The sequence below is a fragment of the Rhincodon typus genome, chromosome 17 (genome assembly GCF_021869965.1).
Source record: "Rhincodon typus isolate 14 chromosome 17, sRhiTyp1.1, whole genome shotgun sequence".
NCBI lineage: Eukaryota > Metazoa > Chordata > Chondrichthyes > Orectolobiformes > Rhincodontidae > Rhincodon > Rhincodon typus.
The window spans coordinates 10,580,236-10,604,983 of record NC_063348.1 but is presented as its reverse complement, the minus strand read 5'-3'; the positions used below and the strand labels follow the sequence as shown (position 1 = coordinate 10,604,983).

The following is a 24,748-nucleotide window of genomic DNA, read 5'->3' as shown; positions in this document are numbered from 1 at the left end:
AAAATGCTGGGCAGGACCCTGTACTCTGCTTTGGAAAGATGCTTTGGGATCTTCCACTTCAGAAGGAAGGTAAGGCAAACTGGGCTTAAATGCTTTATGCAAAAGACTGCACCAACGACAGTGCAGCACTCCCTCAGTACTGCAGTCAAGGAACAGTCCAGATTACATTCTAAAAACTCTGCAGTGTAATTGAATCCATACGTTGACACAGAGGCCATTTGAATTAAAGCTGATACCTAGCACTTCACAGCATATTAATGCAGGGCACTTCAATATCAGTGAGGCAACTGCTGAGCAAATATGGCTATGGATAATTTCTCCATTTCTGAAGTGCATAGCTCTGAGAACGACAATGCTTCGACCTTGAGTGTGTTTTAAGTCTTGGAACAATAGAAACAGGGGAAGCCGTGTCGGGTCAGTCGGAATCACGATGAATGCAGAGGTCAGAATATCAAATGAATGCAAGATCTATCAAGTTTAATGAAAGGCTGCGCCCTTCGCTCAACAACCCTCCAAGCTTTTGCTCAAGTTAACACTTTTCAATCCATTATTTTGAAAGGTGTTTCTGTCACGTGAGCATGACGTCGCTGTCGGGATAATTTAAATGTTTTTTCCAGCTTCAATTAGTTTCAAAAGACTTAGAGAGAGTGAGGAGACACAAAGAGAGAGAGAGAGAGAAAGACCCTGAGTTGAAACATCGCACCACAAGTAAAGCCTACAAGTAAGTCTGTGATTGAGCGGATGCCTTTATATTTAAGTGGCTGCTACATCTTCAGCTTTTAAACAAAATTGTTGCATCTGATCCCCAGGAGACAGGGGAGAGATTGCACGGGTCAGATTGTATGGGGAGCAGAGAGATCAGGGAGAGAGCCGACCTGGGCAAAACGTCTTCAAGCAGTTGCCAGACCTCATTGTGAGCAATTTGTGACTGGAGTTGGACAATGGGATTAGGAATGCGCCTGGGATTGGAAGTTTGAATGGGAACTTTGCTGTGGGGAAACTGGGGAGATGAGGGGCAGGAAGGGGTCGCTAATCTCTCTGTCTTTCCCAGCCTTACTGAGGCATACCCCCAACCCCGGCATGTTGCCGGGGATTTCGCTGCATTCCCGAGATGTGGAGAGAAAATTTACATGTGGAGCAGCTACAGTTCTTGCTCTTTCACGGAGAATGTAGATGTTCATTGCAGAGGGTCGGCAGAGCGTTCATCACGTTGAACAAGATGCCGAAAGTTGGAAGTGCTGGTGGAAGGTCGGGGGTCTGGGCTCTGTAGGACCGGGACACTGGGGGATCCGGGGTCGCTGGATGGGACAGTACCGCAGGACAGGAGATTCGGGCTCATCACACCGAGCTGTTGGTGAGGGGGGAGTGAGGATGGGAAGGATTGAGGTGGAGAGCGTGGACGGGAAAGTCAGGGGGCAGTGACTGGGAGAATCTGGGCTGATACAGGGATCGTTTGGGGGTTAGAGTGGGGAGCAGTGAGAGTTTGAGGGTTATGATGGGGGAATGGGAGTTTGGGGGCTATTGTTGGGGGCTGTGGTGGTGGGGTGGGAGTTTGGGGGCTATTGTTGGGGGCTGTGGTGGTGGGGTGGGAGTTTTGGGCTGTTGTTGGGGGCTGCGGTGGTGGGGTGGGAGTTTGGGGCTGTTGTTGAGGGCTGTGGTGGTGGGGTGGGAGTTTGGGGCAATTGTTGGGGGCTGTGGCAGTGGGGTAGGAGTTTAGGGGCAATTTGGGGTGGGGGTTTGGGGGCTGTGGTGGTGGGATGGGAGTTTGGGGGTTTGGGGGCTGTGAGGGTGGGGTGGGAGTTTGGTGGTGGGGATTTGGGGGTTGCAGTGGTGGGGTGGACGTTTGGGGCTGTTGTTGGGGGTGTGGGAGTTTGAGGGCTATTGGTGTGGGAGTTTGGGGGCTAGTGTTGGGGCAGTTTGGTATAATGTGGCAGAGTCTGGCGATAGTACATTGCAGAGCTTGCGAAGTGTTGTGAGCAAGCTGGGGTCACTGAAAGGAGACTAACAGGGACGTCAAATGCGAGATCTGAGGGCCAGGTTCACTTGGGAATTGAGCGCCACTGCGTTTAGCAACACCACAGCCCTCCTGTGCTGTCTCTGGCAGTCCCCAAGCCATCACTTCACTGAGCTGCAGGAAGCTGTGAGTTCATTTGGTCCCCCCAGCCTGCCGTGTTCAAACACAGGCCACACACTGAGGACACATCCCAGGGCAGGGAGGGGGAGAAAGGAAGTGGGTTACAGCTCCAGGTCTAGGGAGAGGAGTCCAGATCAACACCTCCTCTCTCTCCCTCCTGACCCAAAACTAGACAGCACCATCCAGGCTGCCATTCCCTGTGCGAGATAAACAGGAGAAGGAGAGAAATTAATTAGAGTGATGGAGATAACAGGAAGGAAAATAAATGGAGAGGAGAACTGGAGTTGGGGGTTGGGGGAAAGAGTGTAAACAGAGGGGAGGGGATAAAGCAAATCACTAGGAGTGAGGAAGGAGCAATTTTTCCAAACCGATCTGGGAGATAGCTAAAAATTGGGGAAACTACTCAGGAACAAAATGGGACGTGCAGAGATTGGTCTGTCAGGTTTCATGTTGTTTTCTGTGATGACTGGAAGGGGAAAGGAATCTGGAAATTGGTTTGAAATGTGCTTGAGATCTCCTTTATCCCTCTGCCCTGAAATCAAAATTGCCCAAAACATGATTTCAGTCAAGGACTGTACTAACTAGATGAGTGGGATGCTGCTAGTTTTGAATTTGAGGAGTGGGATCATCCTTTTAACATTGACTAGCACATTTCAACCATTCAATGGGACCTTTATATCCATCAGTAAGAGGTAAATTGGTCATTACTGTTGTTTGGAGGATCTCTCTGTATTCAAATTGACTGCTGTGGTTTTCTTGAAAGAAATCCTGATGGCACATTTTTGCAAATCAAAAATTAACTATGCAGAACAATGTTGAGATATGAAAACTGAAGGAAGTCTATCCTTTTTTAATGCCTTCTCCCTTTTCAGCTGCCTCTCTAAGACAACAGCATTGCCTGCTGGGAAAAGGCTTGTTAGCAGCTCTTAATCACCCTGTGTAGATAATCCACAGTGAAGTCAAAACCTGCCAACACTAGTATTTTTTACTCAGGTTATCAGGTAATGATCAGGAATAGGAGCCTTATTTTAACCCATCTGACAACTCTGGGTTCAAACACCACTCCAGTCCAATATTTCACGGAGACCACTGCACAGACCAGGGGTAGGAAATTAACAGTTCTTAGCCATAAGGTTGGAAATCAGAAGGGAATTAAATGTATTAAACTTGCAGCTTTTAATAAAAGGGGCAACAAATTTGAGAATACACTGTTGAAAATAAATCAGGCTCTTTGCACAACTGTTGCAGTGCCTTTCTTTATTCAAATGTGGTTGAGGTTTGTTCATGATTGGTGTTTATAAAGAGCCTTTCCCAATCTTAGGACATTTGAAAGTGCTTTACAGCCAGTGAAGTACTTCTGCAGTGTAGCCATTGTTGTAAAATAGCAAATAATTGGAGTTCTTTTGTGAGTTTCTAAATGTGATACGATTGCAGTTTTAACCACAACTGAAATGTTTGGTTTTGTTATTGGAGACGATACATTTTAAGAAGCACAAGTGTTGTTGATTTGTCTCAGGATAAGAAAGTAAATGATAATGAAAATGTTGGATGCCCGGCTTAATTTACTGAATTAATTGCGAAACAACCGGTTTTAAAAGAATGGTTCCAATTAAAGTCAAAACCTGGGGCTTATTAAATAACCCACTTTTAACCAGCGATATATTTTCTACTTAATATTAGTTGAATAGGTGCTCATATTAATTTTTCTCAGTGAGAATGAAATTCAGATTACTGAGAGGCATTTGAATGAGGTTTGGGCATTTCTCTCCCATGTGGGAAATCTTGACTTTCCACAGTTGATATCAGGAAGTTTGTATAAAGAGAGGTCTTCATGGATTAAGAAACAGCGTTCAGAAATGTAGTAACTTTCTTTTGATTTTAGCAAATTTCTAACACATGAAAAATCTATCGAGTTCATTTATTGCTCTATTGATTTTCTTTTACAATACTTCACAAATTCTTCGAACAACGTCTAGGTTACTCAGCATATTAATCCATGAACCAAATTAGATTTACTTGATGAAGTGCTAGACATCTAAAACAGGCTGTCGTCTGCAAAAGGAAAATACAAGTTTGAACTGGATTGAAGCAGAACCAACTGGATCTTGTGCAAGCTTAAAGCTCCTTGCATCACATTGTAGGCCAACCAGAAAATGAAGCTGGTCTCCATTCTTCTTCCCCTCCCCCGTTCCCCCATTGAATCTCTAAATCAAAACTTTTCACTCAAACAGCCACAAGCAATAAAGTTGTTTGGAGGATCTTAGCCTCTGGGATATTAAAAGAAATTTTCCTTTTCCAGGTTGAAGTATTGCAAAGAATAACATCAACCATCATGATAATGCCAAACTTTTTAAAAAAAAATGTTCCACATGCTGTAGTCAGTACAGTGTCCTTTGCATACTTTAGATTGAATTTACAGTACACCAGCAGGTCATTCAAACTAGCTAGTCTGTGCCATTGCGCTGAGTTGAGCCGTTACTCAGATTAGTGTTGGGACCCAGGTTTAAAGAGCTTTGAAGATGCCTTTGTTGTGCGTTGGCAGAGCCGTAACAGCATTGCAATGGATGATGATTTATTTTGAATTCTGCTTTGTTGCACGTAACACACCTTAGACAATACTGAGAATGAGATTCTTTTTAAAGTAAAAGATTGCGTTGCTTGAAAACTCTCTGATGGTAACTATTGCCTTCCACTAAATAGAAGCAAATGGCCTGTTGTCAGAATTATTTATGGCACACAAGATAGCTATAATTCTATACAAAGTGGCGGGTTTTGACTCCCATTTGGCTCACAAGGATGGTGGGAATGCTAGCAATTGGTAATAGGTTCAAGGGTCAGCAAGTTCTATGTGAGAATAGGGTTGCCAACTGTGATTAAATGCATTCCTGGAGGTTTCGTCCTCTGGCTTGCTCCCATGTTATTAAACAGCCAAAGTATTCCTTTCATGATGCACTTCCTTTCCATACCAATTGGAAAGCAAGACTACTCAATACCCAATTGGACAATGCTTGATTGTCAGCCTAACAGCTTTTTATTTCCTATTTTTCAGTATTTTTGTGTGTGCTAAGCATAAATGTTGGAAGGAAATGAAAAGGAAATTTTGTTTTAAGGTTCCTGTGGTTTTTCTTCAGGATGGCTCTCAGCAGTATCCTGAAAGTTCCCTTCAATTTCTGGAGATTCCAGGAAATCCTAAACGGTTAACAATGCTTTGAGAAGCAAACATGTGAAAAGAAAAACAATAGCAAAAATACTTTGTAGGCCATTAATGATTGCCTTCCAGGCATCTTGGACCAGAAAACTGGAGATTACAACTTCTACAGTTGAAACCTGAAACTTACTGTATGAATTGCTACATCAGCTGCATAGGATGGGGAGGTATTTCCAACTGGCTTGAAGCTAGGAGTAAGTCTTCGAACCTTTCCCACTTGAACAATCCAGCTACGAAGGGATAGAGTGTGATTTAGAAATGTTCAGCCCCTTTTCTTGATGTTATCAAATGCCCTTAAAAAAAACTCACATCTGCACCTAAGCTGTTGGCAATTGAATTGATCTTCCCAAGGGGAGAGTGGTCTTTGCCAACTACTTCCAGAAGACATCTACAAAAAGGTTTGAGGGATTCCTCCTTCAATTGGTAGTAGGATGGAGCTGAAATGCCATACGTTTTGCTGGTCTGTGTCCCATGGTTGTGCCACCAACTTTGCCAGTTCGTTGGATGGAGGAACTGCCATAACAAGTCAAAACCATATGAGTTTGTTATATTGCATTGAACTTTTACTTCCTGAATCCCTTTGTAGCTAAACCTGGGTTTTGGAAGCTGATTCCAAAGTGCTGTCCATCATTGAAGGCCAATTGAAGGCCGCAGCAGTTCAGAAGTTAGCCCATTGACTGGGATAGATTGTACGCTTCAAAATTAAATGCGGCAAGATTATAGTGCCTTCTTTCTCAGAAGGTATGGTGAGTTTGATTGCTTTTATGGTTCTGTTCCCATCGCTAGTTATCTCTTAATTTACATAAAAGTGGATTTTGCTTGAGTTCCTGTTTGCAGCTCCAGTCAAGCGTTTGATGCATGAAGATGCTGTAACAGCCATCCAGGGCCTTAGTGCATGTGAGAAATACTGCAACAAGACCACCCTGATGAAATATTCCTCTGTTCTTTGTGCGTGCCATAGCATGGCCACATATCCTTCTCTTCTCATGCCGGGTTTTTCTCATTTCTGCACTCAGTGGGGAGTATATTTCTGAAGAACACTGTTGTTGTTCTGTCCACTTGCTGCTGTTGCATTCTGTAGCATCCAGTGATACCTAGCTAATCCCACCAAAAGAAGCAAAGCTGGTGACTTACAAAGCCCATTTATAGCAGAAGGACCCGAGACAGGATACAGACTTAGCAGGAAGAATTGCCTCGGCGAGATGGGTCCCTATGACTGATTTGCAATTTCAAATGAAATTAATCCTTTAGACAGTTAACAATTTTGCTGCATATCTTTATGGATATCTTTTCCATGTGTTGGACAGTCTTTGTCATAATTTATGCGGCCTGTAAAACTGTGCAATTGCGATTAGTTTGCCATCTTTTCTATAGGGTTCTGCAACATGTCATCCTCTTAATAATAAAGTAAGCAATGCTGTCAAAAGAATGCGGAAGACATCATGGAGTTTTTTTTAGATCCAGCCTTTGGGATGGTTGGCATAATGCTCAACCTGAACTCAAAAGTGAAAATGTCAGAATATTGGCAGTGTATTTTTGTAAATGTCTGGGGTGCGCTAGTGATTCACCCTGTTGTTCTAATACATGTCACTGGGTTTACAAATTGGCAAGCTGCCTTGTAAATGATTTTCCAGCTGACCATGGTCCCTTAAGAGTTCTGTTCCCTTTGGTGCTGTCACTTTCAAACTGCTGGCCTGTGGTTCTCTGTTCAAATCTTTTGTTGAATATATTGGAACCAAAGTGCTTTCAATTCTGAAGCCAGGTTTAAGGTTAAAAGGTTGACTGACATCACTGGTATGGTGGGCTTTTATTTAAGGAGAAAACTAAAACCAATTCTCGTGGGAGAATTGTTGATCTTTGCTAAGTAAGTCAAATTGTTTTTTGAAGAATTAGTGTAATTAAATTTTTTGCACAATAAGAGCTGTAAAATGTTTGCTTTTGCAAAGTGTTGCTGTGCTTTGTGATGTTGCTCTGCTCTCGAAGCAAGTTACATTGGAGGGTCATTCCAAGTTTTTAATGAGTGACTTACTTTAATGATAAATCTCAAACATCTTCAGTGGCTTCATCATAAGCTTAAAGGTGAGAACGTGCGGCCATCGGTGAGCAATGTTCAGCATCATTCATGCCTCCTCAGATGCTGAAGCAGTCCATGTTCAAATGCAACGAGACACACACAACATCCAGGTTTAGGCTGGCAAATGGCAAGTAACATTCGTGCCACACAAGTGCTAGGCAATGACCATACAAACACACTGGTTACAAGAGCAGGTCAGTGGTTAGGAATCTTGCAATGAATAATCTACCATAAAGGCTTTCTACCATCTACAAGGCACACATTTAGAGTGTGATGGAATACCTGCCTTCTCAAACACAGTCCCCCCAGCCACCACTCATCCATTTTTCTTGGATGAGTACACCTCTAACAACACTCAAGAAGCTTGATACCATCCAGGACAAAGCAGCCTGCTTGATTGACACCAAATGCATCCATTCCCCCAACCACCAATATTCAGTAGCAGTACAGTTGATGAATTGCAGGAATGCACTGAGGCTCTTTGAATAGCACATTACAAAGTCACGATCACTACCATCTAGAAGGACAAAGGCAGCAGATACATGGAAACAGCACCACCTGCAAGTTTTCCCCCAAGCCACTCAGCGTCCTGACTTTGAACTATATCACTGATCCTTCATTGTTGCATGGTTATAATCTTGGAATAATCTCCCCAACAGCAACAAGGGATTACCTCGAACAAATGGACTGCAATGGTTCAAGGCAACTTCCAGTTGCACTCTCAAGGACAAATAGTGATGGGCACTGCTGACTGGGACAGCATTTATTGCTCATGTCCCATGAATGAATGAAAAGAAATTCTAAAAATTAAAAACTCTAAATTGCTGCTTTATCCTGAATGTTGGAAAGGTAGACCTTGGTTGTTTAGCTTCTTAAACTGAGGCAAAATTTGAATTGGCCACGAGTAACTTGACAATGGCTTCAACTTCCGTACTTCACACCTTGTCTCACCCTATTTCTATGAGCTGGGTAGATGCACAAGTTAATGAAATTTGACCAGAGAAGAACAGGTCAGTAGAATTGAAGCATACCAATTCCTCAGTTTATTTTTTTGTTCATGGGCCAGTAAAGCCAGCATTTATTCCTAATTGCTTTTGAGAAATTGAGCCACTTCCTTGAACCATTACAATCCATAAGGTGTAAGTACACACAGGTTGCTATTACCAGGGGAGTCCCTGGTGTTTCATAGAATCCCTGCAGTGTGGAAGCAGGCCATTTGGCCCATCGAGTCCACACTGACCCTCCAAAGAGCATCCCACCCAGACCCCTATCCCTGTACCCCTACATTTCCCATGGCTAATCCACGTAGCCTGCACGTCCTGGTAACCCTATGGGCAACTCAGCGTGGCCAGTCCACCTAACCTGCACATGTTTAGATTGTGGGAGGAAACCGGAGCACCCAGAGGAAACCCACGCAGACACAGGGAGAATGTGTAAACTCCACACAGACAGTCACCTGAAGGTGGAACCGGGACCCTGGTTCTGTGAGGCAGCAGTGCTAATCACTGAGCCACCGTGCTGTGTGCTTGATCCAGCAAACCTTAAGAAATGGTGATACAGTTTCGGGTCAGGCTGGTGTGCAACTTGTTTGTGTTCCCAAGTATCTGTTCTCATGCATCTGTTGCCTTGGAGTATGGGGTTGGTGCTGGAATCTGACTGTGATCTGCGAAAGAAATATTATAGAATGTGATGCAATGTCACATGATCTTGCTCTCTCTTGCAGCTTTGTGTCGATGGATCCACTGTATTTATGTGGTTCATATTTTTAGTTAATGTTGATACAGAGGCATATTGACATCCTGTCTTATTGCAGATGGTCACTACTTGACATTTGGCTGATGAAAATGTTATCTGCCTTTACCATCCCAAGCCTGGGTGTTTTCCAGCCCTTCCTGCTTGAGGGTGCAGACTGCTTCATTATCTGAGGAGTTACAATTGAATCAGAGATAGTAAGAAGTGCACATGCTGGAGTCAGAGATAACACAGTGTGGAGCTGCAGGAACACAGCAGGCCAGGCAGCATCAGAGGAGCAGGAAAGTTGACGTTTCAGGTCGGGACCCTTCTTTCAGAAATCCTGCCTGGCCTGCTGTGTTCCCCCAGTTACAATTGAATGCTGTGCAATTATCTGCAAATATCCTTATGACAGATCATTATGTTAGAGGGAAGATTTGTTAATGAAGTAGTTGAAGATTGTTGGGCTTAGCACCAAGCCTTGAGGAATTTCTGCAGTAATACCTTGAGCTGAGATGATAGGCCTCCAATGATTGCTGTAATATCCTTTGCGGTGGGAACGATTTCACCTAGTGGAGTGTTTATCCCTGATTCCAATTGACTGCAATTTTATCAGCGTTCCTTGACTCCCCACTTTCACCTCCCGTCTTTCTGTTCTTTTGTCCATGTTTGAGCTACAACTGTAATGAGATCTGGAATTGTAAATAGCCTCGACAGTAATTGAATTGGCCCTTTTTGTGGAAAAGATGTATCTGTACAATTTTTTAATATATTGTTAGATGCTAAGTGATGTAGCTTTCCTGGAACACAGCAGTCTAGGATCATGATGTATATCTCAGTTTTGGGGGCTGCCCAGTTAGGATGGTGATGATGAGGAATTTCTCAAGGGTAGTGATTTTGTGGAATTCTTTAATACAGAGGGCTGTAGAGGCTGGGTTATTAAGTATATTCAAGGAAATCACGGAGTATAGAGAAAATGCTGGAAAGTGGAGTTGAGGATTAAGAGATCAGCAATGATTCTCAGTGAATGATGGAGCAGACTCGATGGGTTGAATGGCCTGACTCCACTCTTGCCTATTATTTGCTTTGTCCAGAACATGCAACTTTTTTCTGCTGTTATGTAGAGCAAAGTAAATTGGTTGAAGACTTGTACTTGTGGTGTTGGAATCACTCATCAGGCGACCAAAATGGATATCTACTCCCTTCAAACCGAGTTTTAGTGCAGTACCCAATGTATATGTTATTTGACAATTTTTATGTGGTTTGTTCTGGTCTCTTAATTTTCTTTCACATTGTATTTACATTGTGGTTACTTGACCACCTCTCTCTATGCTGTGCATGGACCTCCTCTCAATTACCTCTTTTTAAATCGACCAATATATGCCCTCTAATGCTTTCTCCCTCAACCATTTATCTTGCTTGCCCATAGACATATTTATGCTAGTCATCTGAGCCGCTCCATTTGGTTGGTATCTTTCTCATCATGAGGGCAAAAAATGTTTCTCCTGAATTTGCAGTTGGCTCCCTATTACAGCCAGAATTCTGCAGTCAGCATTTAGACAGTAAATTATTAAAGTTACCTGATTTTGTTTTAACGCTTGTGAGCAGCTCCACCACAAAATTGGTATGCTCCTTTTCAGATTGAGGGCAGAATTTAATCCAAGCTGCAAGGGTCTCTCCAACAACTAGAGAACTCATGAGAGCCCACTGTCGTCTCTTATGAGGAAGACCTATTGTGTTTAAGTGCCAGTTAGATACCTGAGAGCTGCCAGCCAATTACAGGCTGGCAACTCCTCATTGCTGCCAGTGTCACTGCCATGAGTCGAGGAAGGTACCCACCAGATGGTCAGGATTAGGTGAGTGCGGGTGGCATGGGCATAACGGGGAAAGGGAGGAAGGTTTGGAGTTAGCGTCAGGGGTTTGTCTCTGTCATCTGCCGTCTTCACAATGGTGGGTTCTTCAATTAGGCATTTAGAGCCCGACACCAAAGAACACGCTGAGAACTGCAAGCAGGTTAGTCAGGATTTGCTTTCTGGGGATCCCCCAAGTGTGCCAACTGCCCCATATCCACAGACAATAGGATGAAGCTTTCAAGAGGGCCTCGATTGGCAACAGATCAGGTAGGCCATCCATGAGCCAACCATCCCAGACTTAATTTGGTCTGAGATGGGAAGGTAATTGTGCCACTACCCTCCTGTCTGATTAAATGCCTCCCCATCTCCAAGTTCATCTCAGGAGAAGGTTCAAAATTCCACCCTGCCATTCCATCTCTAGATTTTCAATAGATTGTTATTTTAAATAGATTGAACCAGTGAGTTCTGTTATGAACTACAGGCGAGATAGGACTGTTGCTGCTGCTAATATTGTGTATAATCAAATCTGGATGCATTTCCTCATAAAGCCACTCAAAAGGGAGTTGTTAGGAAAAGTGGTGGAGGCGGATTCCATAGGACTTTTTAAAAAATATATATATTTGGAAGTGTTGAATTTAGAGGGTAACAGAGATGGGGCTGGAGAATGGGATGACACAGTGGGTTGAATGGCCTCCTCCCATGCTGTCAAATTCCGTTATTCTATAAGAACTGCAACTACCCTAATGAAAGTACCTCTGTACTATGAAGTTTACATTTGAGAACATCTTAGTGAAGGATGGAACATCTGCAAATCCCAACAACTGGAAATGGACTTCAGTTCTAGTTTGAGAAAATGTTGCAGTAATCTGTCTCATGAATAGTTTATAAACTTAAACAATAAACCCATCTCAACCAGTGTAGTATTACAATAGCTGATCTTTCACTTATCCCAGTATTGTTCAATAAAAAGCAGTGACTAGCCCTGTTAATAACTGAGGACATTTTAGCCATGTAAACTATGGATTCACAATACAGCATGTATATTGCACATGTATGTTTACTTCACAAGCATCCATTACCTCAGTAACCAAGGTAACAAATCATTCACAATGCTCAGAAAACACTCTGCTCTTTGTATCATCACTTGGTCAGCAGAAACACAAAAGGATTAAAGTGAGCATGCATTCATGGTGTGATAATAAATACAGAAGTCCTATTGCCCAAAAACTAGTCTGTTACTAATTATTTTACTGATCAGAAATCCAAATTTCTGTTTAGTCAGCACATCCAGAATCCCAATTAGCCAGACTGTGACAGAAACTGTTTGCCTACAAAAACTGGAATTTCTGCTACTTGGATAGGTCATAGCGCAAGAGTCGGGTATAAGGTGCTATTGGATTTGAAGTGTTTAATCATTTGTTTTAAAAATTACTCTGAAGGGTGGTGAATGGGCTGGAATCCATGATCTCATTTTTTTTAAACTGGATTGGTTGTGGGGGGAATGCTGATGTCAAAAGTTACTAGAAAATATTGAGTACAAGGAGAATGCAATCAAGGCACAAAGATGAGGCCAGGTGGTTCAGCTATTTCCAAGAAGGATTCATGTTTCATTGCATTGACAGTGTACTGGTAGTGATCACATCAAGTTCTAATTCCAGCATGAGTTACCAGTGTGGGGGGGATCTCTTCCCAATTACTACTTAAAGCTATTAGACATGTTGCAATGTGAAGCCTTTGCCATGTTATACAGAGACCAGCACTGTGAACTCAGAGGTTTACATTCTGTAGTCAAGAAATTAGACAGATGATACGGTTCTCACAGCAGGTTGGATAGTGAAATTAATGCGCACGGTGGTAATGTATGAGCACAAATTAAGGATTGGCTAACAAACAGAACACAAGAACACAAGAAATAGGAGCAGGAGTAGGCCGTCTGGCCCTTCGAGCCTGCTCCGCCATTCAATAAGATCATGGCTGATCCTTTCGTGGACTCAGATCCACTTACCCGCATTCACACCGTATCCCTTAATTCCTTTATTGTTCAAAAAAATCTAACTTTTTTTTAAAAGCGTTTACTGAAGTAGCGTCAACTACTTCACTGGGCAAGGAATTCTATAGATTAACGACCCTCTGGGTGAAGAAATTCCTTCTCAGTTCAGTCCTAAATCTGCTCCCTCTAATCTTGAGGCTATGCCCTCTTGTCCTAGCTTCACCTGCTAGTGGAAACATCCTCTCTACTTCTATCTTATCTATTCCCTTCATAATTTTATATGTTTCTATAAGATCCCCCCTCAATCTTCTGAATTCCAATGAATATAATCCCAATCTACTCAGTCTCTCCTCATAAGCCAACGCCCTCAACTCCGGAATCAATCTAGTGTACCTCCTTTGCACCCCCTCCAGTGCCAGTACATCCTTTCTCAAGTAAGGAGACCAAAACTGCACACAGTACTCCAGGTGTGGCCTCACCAGCACCTTGTACAGCTGCAACATAACCTCTCTGCTTTTAATTTCAATCCCTTTAGCAATGAAGGACAAAATTCCGTTTGCCTTCCTAATTACTTGTTGTACCTGCAGACCTACCTTCTGTGATTCATGCACAAGGACACCCAGGTCCCTCTGCATAGCAGCATGCTGCAACTTTTTACCATTCAAGTAATAATCCTTTTTACTATTACTCCTACCAAAATGTATGACTTCAAATTTATTTACATTGTATTCCATCTGCCAGACCTTTGCCCACTCACTCAATGTATCTATGTTCCTCTGCAAAGTTTCACAGTCCTCTGCACACTTTGCTTTGCCACTCATCTTAGAAAAGAGAGTAGGAACAAATGGGTCATTTTTGGATCGGCAGACTGTGACTAGTGGGGTCCTGCAAGGTTTAGTATTAGGTCCTAGCTGGTCACATATATATATTATATCTATTCACAATATATATTTTGATGTGGGGGCCCAAGATAATATTTCCATATTTGCACATGATGCAAAGCTAAGTGAGTATGTTTGCTGTGAGCAAGATATAAAACCTGTTCAGGAGGATTTGAACATATTGAGCGATTGAGCAAGATCAGGGTAGTTCATTTTAAATTCATTCACAAGTTTCACTGGCTCGGCCAGCATTTGCTGACCATCCTTTATTGCCCAGAGGGTAATTAAAAGTCGACCATATTCCTTTGTAGACGAGACCAGGTAAGGGCAGCAGCTTCCCTCCCTAAAGGACATTAGTGAAACAGATGGGTTTTTATAACAATCGACAGTGGTTATGTAGTTGACATTAAGTTTGCTTTTAATATCAGGTTGCATATAATTCGAATTTCTCCATCTGCCATGATGGGGTTTGTCCCCAGAACATGGGCCTGGGGTTCTGGATTCCTACTCAAGTGACATTACCACTTCACTGTCACCTCCTCACATACGTAGTGAAAATATGAGAGGTTATTTACTTAGGTAGAAGGAACAGATGTGCAGAATATTCCTTAAGTGGTGAGACATTGGAAAATGTAGATGTGCAAAAGGACTTGGGTGTCATTGTCAGTAAGTCACTGAAATAAAGCTGTTAGGAAGGCCAGTGGAATGTTAGTCTTTATCACAAGAAGATTTGTACAGGAGTAGTGAAATCTTGCTTCAGTTGTAAATATTTTTAATCAACCTGTCCACATATTTAACTACACACCTCTGGAGCAGGTGGGCCTTGAATCAAGACCTCCTGGCTAAAAGGTAGGGACATTACTACTGCACCACAGGAGCCCCTTTTATTTTGCTTCATTTCTTTAAGAGCATGGTTAGACTGCACATGGAGTAGTGTGTGCAGTTACGGTCTCTTTATCTCAGGCAAGGTATTATTGCCATAGAGAGAATGTAATGAAGATTCACCAGACTTCCTCCTAGCATGCAGGATTGTCCTATGAATAAGGGCTGGGCCTGTATTCTCTAGAGTTTCAAAGAATTAACAGGTGATCTTGTTAAAACTTACAAAATACTTGAAGTTACAGACAAAGCAGATGATTCCCCTGGTTGATCACAACTTAAAAAGAATGGGTAACGCCATTCAGGACTGAGCTGACGAGAAATTATTTTACTCAGAAGCTCTCAGAATAGAGAATCTTTGTAGTTCTCTATTCCAGAAGGTACAGTACAGAAGGTATTATATTTTAAGGTAGAAGTTGCTAAATTTTTGATTATCAATACATTAGGATTTATAGGAATGGTGTGGGTAAAAGGTGTTGAAATTTTTGATCAGCCAAGATCATATTAAATGGCAGACCAATCACAATTGGCTGAATGGCCTCCTCCTGTCCCTATGTTCTTGTTATAAGGAATTATGTTGACGGCAGTCCAATTAAACTGTATGCTTTTGACATGTTGCTTTGGCCCTTTCAAGATGTTTCTTGTGCTTTGCATTAATAACTTGGCTTGGAGGCCATTGGCCTCACAGGGTTTCTGAAGCTATATTCCAAGAAAGCACCTTCTGTGAATTTTCTTTTCATCCAATTTTGTGGCATTAAGTGATTCCAAAGACCTTCTGCTCCAAACAAATCAGGCTGATCAGTGGCAAGGAGAGGTGCTACTTTAAATATTAATGCTATGATGCTATTCGTATGACTTGTCTCTCATCTTGAATTGTATCTGAAACATATTATTCTCCATTATCAGGACCATGCACGCAGCCGTGTGAAGCTGTACCACACTCTAGTCAAAATTGCAAGTCAAGTTTCCTCCAAAAAGCAAATTTGTTGCTGAGTATGGTGGAAGGTTGAGCGAGATAGAGAGCAAAGTTAAATATGCAGAGGATGTTCTCAAATTTCTAAGGCATCATAAAATCAGTCATGATGCAATGATTCAGTTGGCTAGATGCAAAAGATCAGTATTTTTACTGCTGGAAGAATCCAGGATGAGTTGGTATTCTAGTTTGACCATCGGAAACCAGGAATCACAATTTTTTATACAACGTCCAATGTCTAGAATATAATCCGGAGTGGAAGAAATGTGTTTGCATGGCATTGTTAGACATGTGGGCAGGTAATCCATGAGCATGTGCTTTTCTGAACCAGATTGTAATCTTTGTTGACATGTTGAATTTCTCCCCATATGAGTCTCCAAACCATCTTGGAAGATCTAATAATGGTGAGACTGGCAGACCAAATCTGTAAGTTAATTAGTCAAAGGAAGTTTCAAGTAGTGATTTGGTTTTTGGCAATGATTTTAGTTTTTTTGTTTAAATTGTAAATTAATTAACAGATGCTTAAGAACTTTATTTGATTGTAGCATAGATCTTGATACTGGACGAGTTGGCATGGGTTTGTAACGGCAAAGGCTGGTTGGGTTTGGGTTGAGACCAAATTGGTATAGAGGCTATACAGGGCCTTGGGAGGATGGGCATAGGGGCATAGGTTGCCATTGGCATGGGTAGAGAAGTTTTGGTTGGCATGGGGCTAGAAAGAGTCATGGGGTGTGTCGGCATGGGCTAGCATGGATGAGGCTTGGTGATGGTGAGGTTGGTTTGAGGTCTGGAGTGATGATTTTGAACTTTTTTTTCAACAACTTGGCAAAGTCTTGAATAGTTGAGGTGGACCTTTCCCACAACCTGGCCCTGCATTCTGGAGCTCACGTGGTTGCCCCTGCACTCGTCCCATTCTGATGGACGTGACTCCCACTGTGCAGTCCTTCCCCCGACCCCAAAATAAAATTAAAAGTTTTGGGTCAGTTTTTCAGCAGTCTGGTTCACAGAGTCAGGGTTTCTTTCAATTCTGCACCCCCAAGACCAAAAATCAGACTCCAAATTAATTTCCAGTGCCTCTGATTCTCTAGTTTCAGTTTTACAACTGAGGGAATTGAGGTTTTTATTGATATACTGGACAGAATCTTAGAAGGGTCTGAAGGACTTGAGCTATGGCAAGGAATGTGGCAGCATTAGGTGGGAAGCCCAGCAAGACCTATCACAACATCAGTGATATCTCGCCTCACTAATATGCAGCTGGTAGGATAGAAAGCTGCAGTTCTGAGGAAGGGTCACCGGACCCGAAACGTTAACTCTGATTTTTTTTTCTTCACAGATGCTATCAGACCTGCTGAGCATTTCCAGCATCTTCTGTTTTTGTTTTTATCCTACCACCCTCCGCGATCAAACTGGACACCGTGAATTCTCGACATGGAAGACAGAATGTTTCTGATGATGTCACCTCACTGCTTACCTCAAATTACTCCAAAGGATGTTATCTTGGAGACTAGGCACCTACAATCTCGGTGCACGATCCATGGGCATGTGCCACGTGTCTGAGGGTGTTGGCAGCTGACATGTGCCAGATTCAATAATCCCTCAAGGCACATCTCTGATCCACTTATAGAATGTTTCTGCATTTGAATGCTACAGCTGCAACTATCATTGAGATGCTGCAGCGCAGTCCGGGATATGTATCTAGCTCATGGATTGGAGCAAGTAGATTTTCCATGCAGTTCGCTCAGTCTCTTAGTGCTCACTCACTTTGAACCTATCTGGATACTCCCAGAATCCCTACCTTGACTTGCTCTGTGTTTCCTATTTGCACCTTACCCCTCAGCCAGAGATGGTTCCCAGCTGGTGTCAGTCAAGTAAAGGGGAATAACCTTCACTGTGGACATCCCTGAGTAACTGTATAACTTGAGGGTAGCTTCCAGGAGCTTGGACAGGGGCAGTCAGATATTCAATGTGGTCAGAAACAGGATCCTCTCCTCAAAAGTTGAGGAGCCAAATGTCAGGCATCCCAGCACCTGTTTTGACTCTTCCTGCCCCATTGTGAGCTGATTTCCTACTGGAATTAGAGAGAGGCAGCTATAAAGAGAGATGAAAGTGGGTGGCACAGCTGTTACTTTTGGTGCTGGTGGAGACATGTCATAAATGAGTGAGGAGGCAGTGCAGAGGGTATGCAGAGCTAATGATGTTGAGGCTTGGGGTGAGTGAGAGAAGATGTTGCAGGTAATCGCGAGAGCAGTAGAGCATGAGCCTTAGTGGGAGGTGGGTACGGTCACAGTGTAGGGTGAGGTATCAGATGGTGGCACTTAAGCTGGTGCAGTGGAGAATGCTATTGACCTCCTGCCGAGCTGTGGATTTCTCTGAGCACTTGAGACTGCACTGACTTGGGTGGTAACCCTCTGACACCTAATAGAACTGACACTGGGCAAAAATAACAAGATTGAGCCCACAATTTGTGGTTTTTCCTCACTCGGTACAACAAACTGGCTTCTCTCATCTCTTAGCAGCTTGATTTCAATTTTAACCAAACAACCTCCCAATAGCCACCTTTTCAAATTTGTGCTCTGTACCACCAACACATATTGGAGATGGTATGTACCTATTACAAAACGTACAGAAGCGTGGTACGGTGGCTCAGTGGTTAGCACTGCTGCCTCACAGCGCTAGGGACCTGGGTTTGATTCCACCCTCGGGCGACTGTCTGTGTGGAGTTTGCACATTCTCCCTGTGTCTGTTCAGGTTTCTTCTGGGTGCTCCAGTTTTCTCCCACAGTCCAAATCTGAGCAGGTTAGGTGGATTGGTGATGGCACGTTACCCTGGGATGTGCAGACTAGGTGGATTAGCCAAGGTAAATGCGGGATTTTGGGGATGGATGCTTTTCAGAGGGTTTGTGCAGACTCAGTGGGCTGAATGGCCTCTTCTGCACTATAGGGATTCTCCGATAACTCAACTAGACCCTTTTGAGAGAACCTTTCAAAATGGAACCTTTATCCCTCAAAGAGAACAAGGGGAACAGAGTTGCGGGAGCAGCATCACTCACACCAGTTCCTCACCACTCACCATCCTTACTTGGAACTAGATCATTTTTCTTTCATTGTCACTGGATCAGATCCTCTGCCTAACTGCACTGGTAGGTGTGTCTACAATCCGAGGACTACAGTGATTCAAGAAGACAGCTCACTACTGACTGCTTAAAGACCTTTCCATACGCTAATAATGAATGTTAAAAAAAAATCTACAACTAATGTGGCAATAGAAAACCTTTTTACTGCACCATTGTTTTGCACATTTCCACTTAGATTTTAGCAGTGTTGTAGCTTTTCTATACTTATTCCATTTGTTTTGACTTCATTTTTAATTATTTAGTCTGTAGGCAATAAATGCATTCGTAGATCCTTACATTTTGATGAAATTTCCCTAGTCATCCATGGAAAATCCATCTTTCAACACTTCCTATTTTTCTTACCCTTTCACCTGGGCAGCACCCTTTATTTGCCCCACTCCAGGCATTAACCGAATCCCTTTAACATTTTCTTTTTGTTTTTATACTGCATGCAGTTATTTTGCATTGTGGTTTATCAGCTTTTCTGAATGAATTAATGCAGCTTGTAGCTGAGCCATATAGATCAGGAAGGTTTGAACTTTATTTTCCCTCTGTCCCTCCCGCTGCTGTCAGTGTTGAGGTGGTATAACTCCAGTCAGGATGTCTGCATTGGCGCTATAGCAAGCCAACATTTCTGTTTGTGTGTGGCTACCGAGCAGCTGCTGCTGGAAGTGTGTGTGCCATGCAAAAGATGGCTTTAAGCTCCCCTGCTGTACATGCTCTAGTTAAATAGCTGTCAATTCATTTGTGATTCATAAACACCTTTGGTGACATGATAGTAGGCACCTGGCCTATGGACCAGTATCCTAACAAAGTTTGTAGATGTTTTTAATCAACCTGCTCGGACACATTATGGAGCAGGTGGGACTTAAATGCAGACCTTCTGGACCAGAGGTAGGGATGCTACCACTGTGTCACAAAAACTATTGATAACCTGTAGTTCTAATTCCTATTTTAACCTTTTTTAAACAATGCTTTAGAAACCACTTTCATTCTTAACAGTCTCAGTGGCTGCTGCTTAGCTGCATCCTCTTCACTAATTATTTCAATATATGTTTTATCATTCGTTAAAAAAACCATGCATTTATATAGCACCATTCATGAGCTCAGTCTGTCCTGAAGTGCTTTACAGACAATAAGCACTTTTTGAAGTCAAAACACAGCAGCTGATTTTCACATAGCATTTTCCTACGAACCACAAAGTGATAACTAACCGTTAGATTATCTATCCTTTTGATATCAAATGAAAAATAAACAGTGCCCAGACTCTATAGATAATTCTCCTGCACTTCTTTGAAATGGTGCCATTTGGGATGTTTTATGCCCACCTGAAAGGCTGATGGCGCAATTTCAATGTCTCATCCCAAAGTGGCACCTCCGGCAGCACAACACTCCCTCCATACAGCGCTGGAGAGTCTGCCTTGATTTCTGTGCTGAGGAGAGGAGCTTGAATCAACAATCAGTAACTCAAGTGAGAATGCCATGGCTGGCACAAGACTTATATTGAATAGAATATAACTGCAGCTAAACTCAATCTGTTCTTCTTCTGGCCCATAAGAGTGTTTTATCCTTCAGCTGTGCACCTTAGGATCCTTACAGTAGAAAAGTGCTGAAGTATATGAAGGAACAGAGGTGTATGGGTCCAAAGACATCATTCAATGCAAATAAGGTGCTGTGAAATGATCTAAAAAGGCCAGTTTTGAGAGCCCTCTTGAAACCACCCACCATGGTGGGAAAGCAACTTAGGATCTCGAAGTAAGGCTTACCAATCTTGCCCTTTGTGTAGCAGTGTGTATCTTTTAATGCAACTTTTACCTTGTTGTATCATGCGATAAACTGCATCTTTTTTAAAACGAGAGCTGTTCCGATTGGACTGTCCAGTGGTTTCTCTCCACTAGACCAAGCAGACCCAGTAGATCCCAACCCTGAAAGAGGATGGTGGTAGCCAGTCTACCTTTTTATAATGAGCGATTGTTCACTGTTTATATACAAAATGACAAGTATCAGTAAAGAGTGCTAATTTCACAACAGGTAGGTGAAACTTGAAAATAATTGATGTCGAGATCAGTTATGTTTTTCTTTAACCGGAAGTGCATCAAATGTTGCCATCCGACCACCTCAACTCCAAATGAAATCCAGTGTAAACCGTTGTTTTTTGAAGAGCATTTTTGCCTGAGAGTCCAAATTGACTGATTATAATTTTGTAGATAAATAACATATTGGGATGCCCTGCCTGCAAAAATAGTAGACTCGCCCACTTTAAGGGCATTTAAATGGTCATTGGATAAACATATGGATGACAATGGAATAGTTTAGGTTAGATGGGCTTCAGATTGGTTTCACAGGTCGGCGCAACATCAAGGGCCGAAGGGCCTGTACTGCGCTGTAATGTTCTATGTTCTATGTTCTATGGGTGAAGAACTGCATGGTGAAAGAAGTGATATATTCCTGCACACCACTGCTTACACCATAGAGCACAATGTGTAAGTTTAGGTCACCCTATTATAAAAGGTACATTAAACAATGATGTATGGTGTGTATAGACCAGGAGGATTCCAGCGAAAGTATATAATTACGGGGAGAGACCGAAGATTGGATAGAGTGGGGAGCTACATATTCACTGGTGCACAGAATGCTTTAAGAGAAGTTAATGGGTTGTTTTTTTGTAATTATGAAGTGTTTTGATTTCAACAGATTTGAAGGTTAGTGACAGATGAAGTTTCTTAACACAGTGGCTTGTTGGATAGTGGAATATAATTCCATGGGCTGTAGTTGAGGCAAAGAGCTGAGGCAAGGGAAATTTAGATAAATATTGGAGGCACAGCAAGATACAGGACAATTGCTCAAGCAAAGACCTAACACAGACATAATTTGAGAGGGATTTAATAGAAACAACAGGGGTCTCGCCTGCCAGATGGAGACCCAGAAAGTGCACCACCTTCAGGGAAAGCCAACCACATTTTAATGCCAGTCAGGCATTAAGAGGGCATCAATTGGCCTTTCCCAGAACCTAGGACTTCTGAGGGCAGAAGCTGTCCCACTGAGAGTCACCTGTCATTCACAGAGCTCTTCATTGTTTGGCAGTGCCATTAAGGAGATGAATACCAGGTCTTTCCATTGGGCACAGAGTGCCTGACAATGAAGTTTTCCTCTGGAAGTTTGCATGCATAATCCTTTGGGCTTCCCATATAATGTGACCCCAGCATACTTCTGGGTGAATCCCAATGGCGTCAGGGCGAGGGTCTTAAAGAGGGCGTTGATTGTCTGCAGAATCACCTCAATTCATTGCAGAGCAGGAAGACTGACCATAACATTAATCTCTGTTTCTAAGGAAACAGTTCTTCCTCATCATAGGCCTCTATGGCCATGGACTCTTGTGGTGCAGTGGTAGCTTTAGGTCACACTTGCTCCCGAGGTGTACGCTAACATCCCTGACCAAGCTGATTGGAAACTATCTAGACCCTGATGAGTCCCACTGAGGAAAGAAGGACAGTAACTTGTAAAGTTTTACAGGCCATTATTGTTTCACATTATTATATATGTTGTACAGATTGCACGTCTTATCACAACACTCCTGTATTTTAGGAATCAAAATTATTCACCGACCTCTTATTTATTATTCTTATTGCCAGTGGAGCTAAACCTAGTTTTTGTGTAAATATTACTACTACAGATTATCAGAAGAAACAGCTTACTTTAACCTTTTGCATGATGTGGAGGTGCTGGTGTTGGACTGGGGTGGACGAGGTCAGAAATTGCATGAGACCAGGTTATAGTCCAATGGGTTTATTTGAAAACACAAGATTTCAGAAGGAGTCCGACTTCGAAAGCTTGTGATTTCAAATAAACCTGTTGGACTACAACCTGGTGTCGTGTGATTTCTGACATTTTGCATGTTTAATCAATTGTTAACGTAATCTTTGAGAAAGTGGTAGGGGATAGTGCAGTTCAGTAACTTGGCTGGACGGGTTAAAGACCTACATTGGAGAGGTTACAGATGTACATTAGTAGGAACCTGCAATCTACTTTGTGTGTTTTGAGGGAATCTGAGAGTTGATGTAGAGATCAGTTATGTTTTTCTTTAACTGGAAGTACATCAGACGTTGCCATCGGACCACCTCAACTCAAATAAAATCCAGTGTAAACCGTTGTGTTTTGAAGAGCATATTTGCCTGCGAGTTCAAATTGACTGATTGTAATTTTGTAGATAAACGTTTGGACGTGAGCTGCCACATTGACCTATGCAAAGTTAATGACTTCAAGCAAGAGAAAGTGCAGGTTTTGTGACTAGATGTACATTTCTTTCTCTTGGCTGAATCCAATTATTCATTGTTCCCTGTTCTCTGGCTTTTGATGCTCAGTACATCATTTTGGGCAATTCACTGCTAATGTTTCCTGAGGGAGACAGCAGGATGCTTTTGAAATCCATGCACTTTGCTTAATGCATGGTCTGTTTTTTTGTTGTTTGATTTGTTCAATGAATGATTAACCAGGATCTGGAGTTGAAACTGTGGCTTAAGCTGCAATGTACACTGGCTTTATTAAAATGTGCATGTTACAGATGTTGAGCAGGCTGCAACTTGCAATATCTGTTTTCCATAAAGATACAAGATATAGGAGCAGAATTCGGCTGTTTGATCATGGCTGATATCATAGAATCCCTACAGGATGGAAACAGGCCCTTCGGCCCAACAACGCCCCTCAGAGCATCCCATCCAGACCCATCCCTCATAACCCACCAAATCTACACATGCCTGAACACTATGGGCAATTTGGCATGGCCAATCCATCTAGCCTGCATATCTTTGGACTGTGGGAGGAAACTGGGGGACCCGGAGGAAACCCACGCAGACACGGGGAGAATGTGCAAACTCCACACAGCCACCCAAGGGTTGACTCCAACCCGGGTCCCTGGTGCTGTGAGGCAGCAGGCTAACCACCGAGCCACCGTGCCGCCCCTATGTTTCTCAACCCCATTATCCCTGTTAACCCTTGAGTCCCTTACTAATCAGTACTTTTCAATACAATGAATAACTTAGCCTATGCCTAATATCACATTGCCCCCTCCTATGCATGACATAGTTGAGGCATTGCTTTGTAGGGTGTGGCATTGTGGAGTTGTGAGTCTGGTTTCTGTCTTGGGGTTGCTGAAATTTAGTGCGTGAAAACAGAGATGGAGGAGCCAACAGGTGAGCTGACAATCGAGCAGTTGGAAATCAAGATAGTTCCTACAGACCAGTTATGCTATTGTGCCCAAACTTACCAATCCTTCAAGAATGCTTTGGAGTCTCCAGGAATTAACGATTAATATCTCTGACACTGTATCAAACAACTTGAGAGAACGTAAAAAACTCTGGCATTAAAATAATTGTTTTATATTCTAATTTGTTTCAGCACTTTAATATTCTCAAATAGATAGAAAATAGGGAACGAAAAAATACTCAGCAGGCTGGGGCAATTAGAAGCAGTGATCATGTCTTGATATTTCCATTAGACTGTCCAACTAGAGTTTGTAACTTCGAATATGTCACTACTTGCACTGTGTAACCTTTCAGAAAAGAGAAATTATAGTCCAGAGTTAAGGGCAAAAAGGGCTGTGTGCTTTTCAGTTTGATGAGAAGATTTCTTGCTGTTATTTGTTGCTGTTGAAATAGCAATGGGCATCTGGAATTTATGCCAGGATTTTCCTGATCTCCCATTGTAATTTAGATTGAAAATAGACCAGGGACATGGGATAGGTTTCCAATCTACTTCTAACAGGAGATTTGGAGACTCCTATGGAGATTCTACCCTTTGAGTGTGGTATTCTCTTTTTCATAAAGTGGGGGGGGGTGGTGAACGTCACAACGTTTATGTTGAAATTGCTGTAACAAGGAATTCCATGGCTTTTTCTGACTTTGCTAAAACCGCTGT

At 42.6% G+C, this 24,748-nt stretch overlaps 1 protein-coding gene across 1 annotated transcript in view; it reads left to right on the top strand.

Moving 5' to 3' along the window:
• Positions 1-582: 582 nt before the first annotated feature.
• The window catches only part of LOC109938850 (midkine), a 64,141-nt gene continuing 39,975 nt past the window's right edge, over positions 583-24,748 (top strand). Inside the window, exon 1 of the mRNA XM_020537145.2 lies at positions 583-721. The gene's annotated coding sequence lies outside the window, so the exon portion shown is untranslated. The remainder of the gene's footprint in view (positions 722-24,748) is intronic.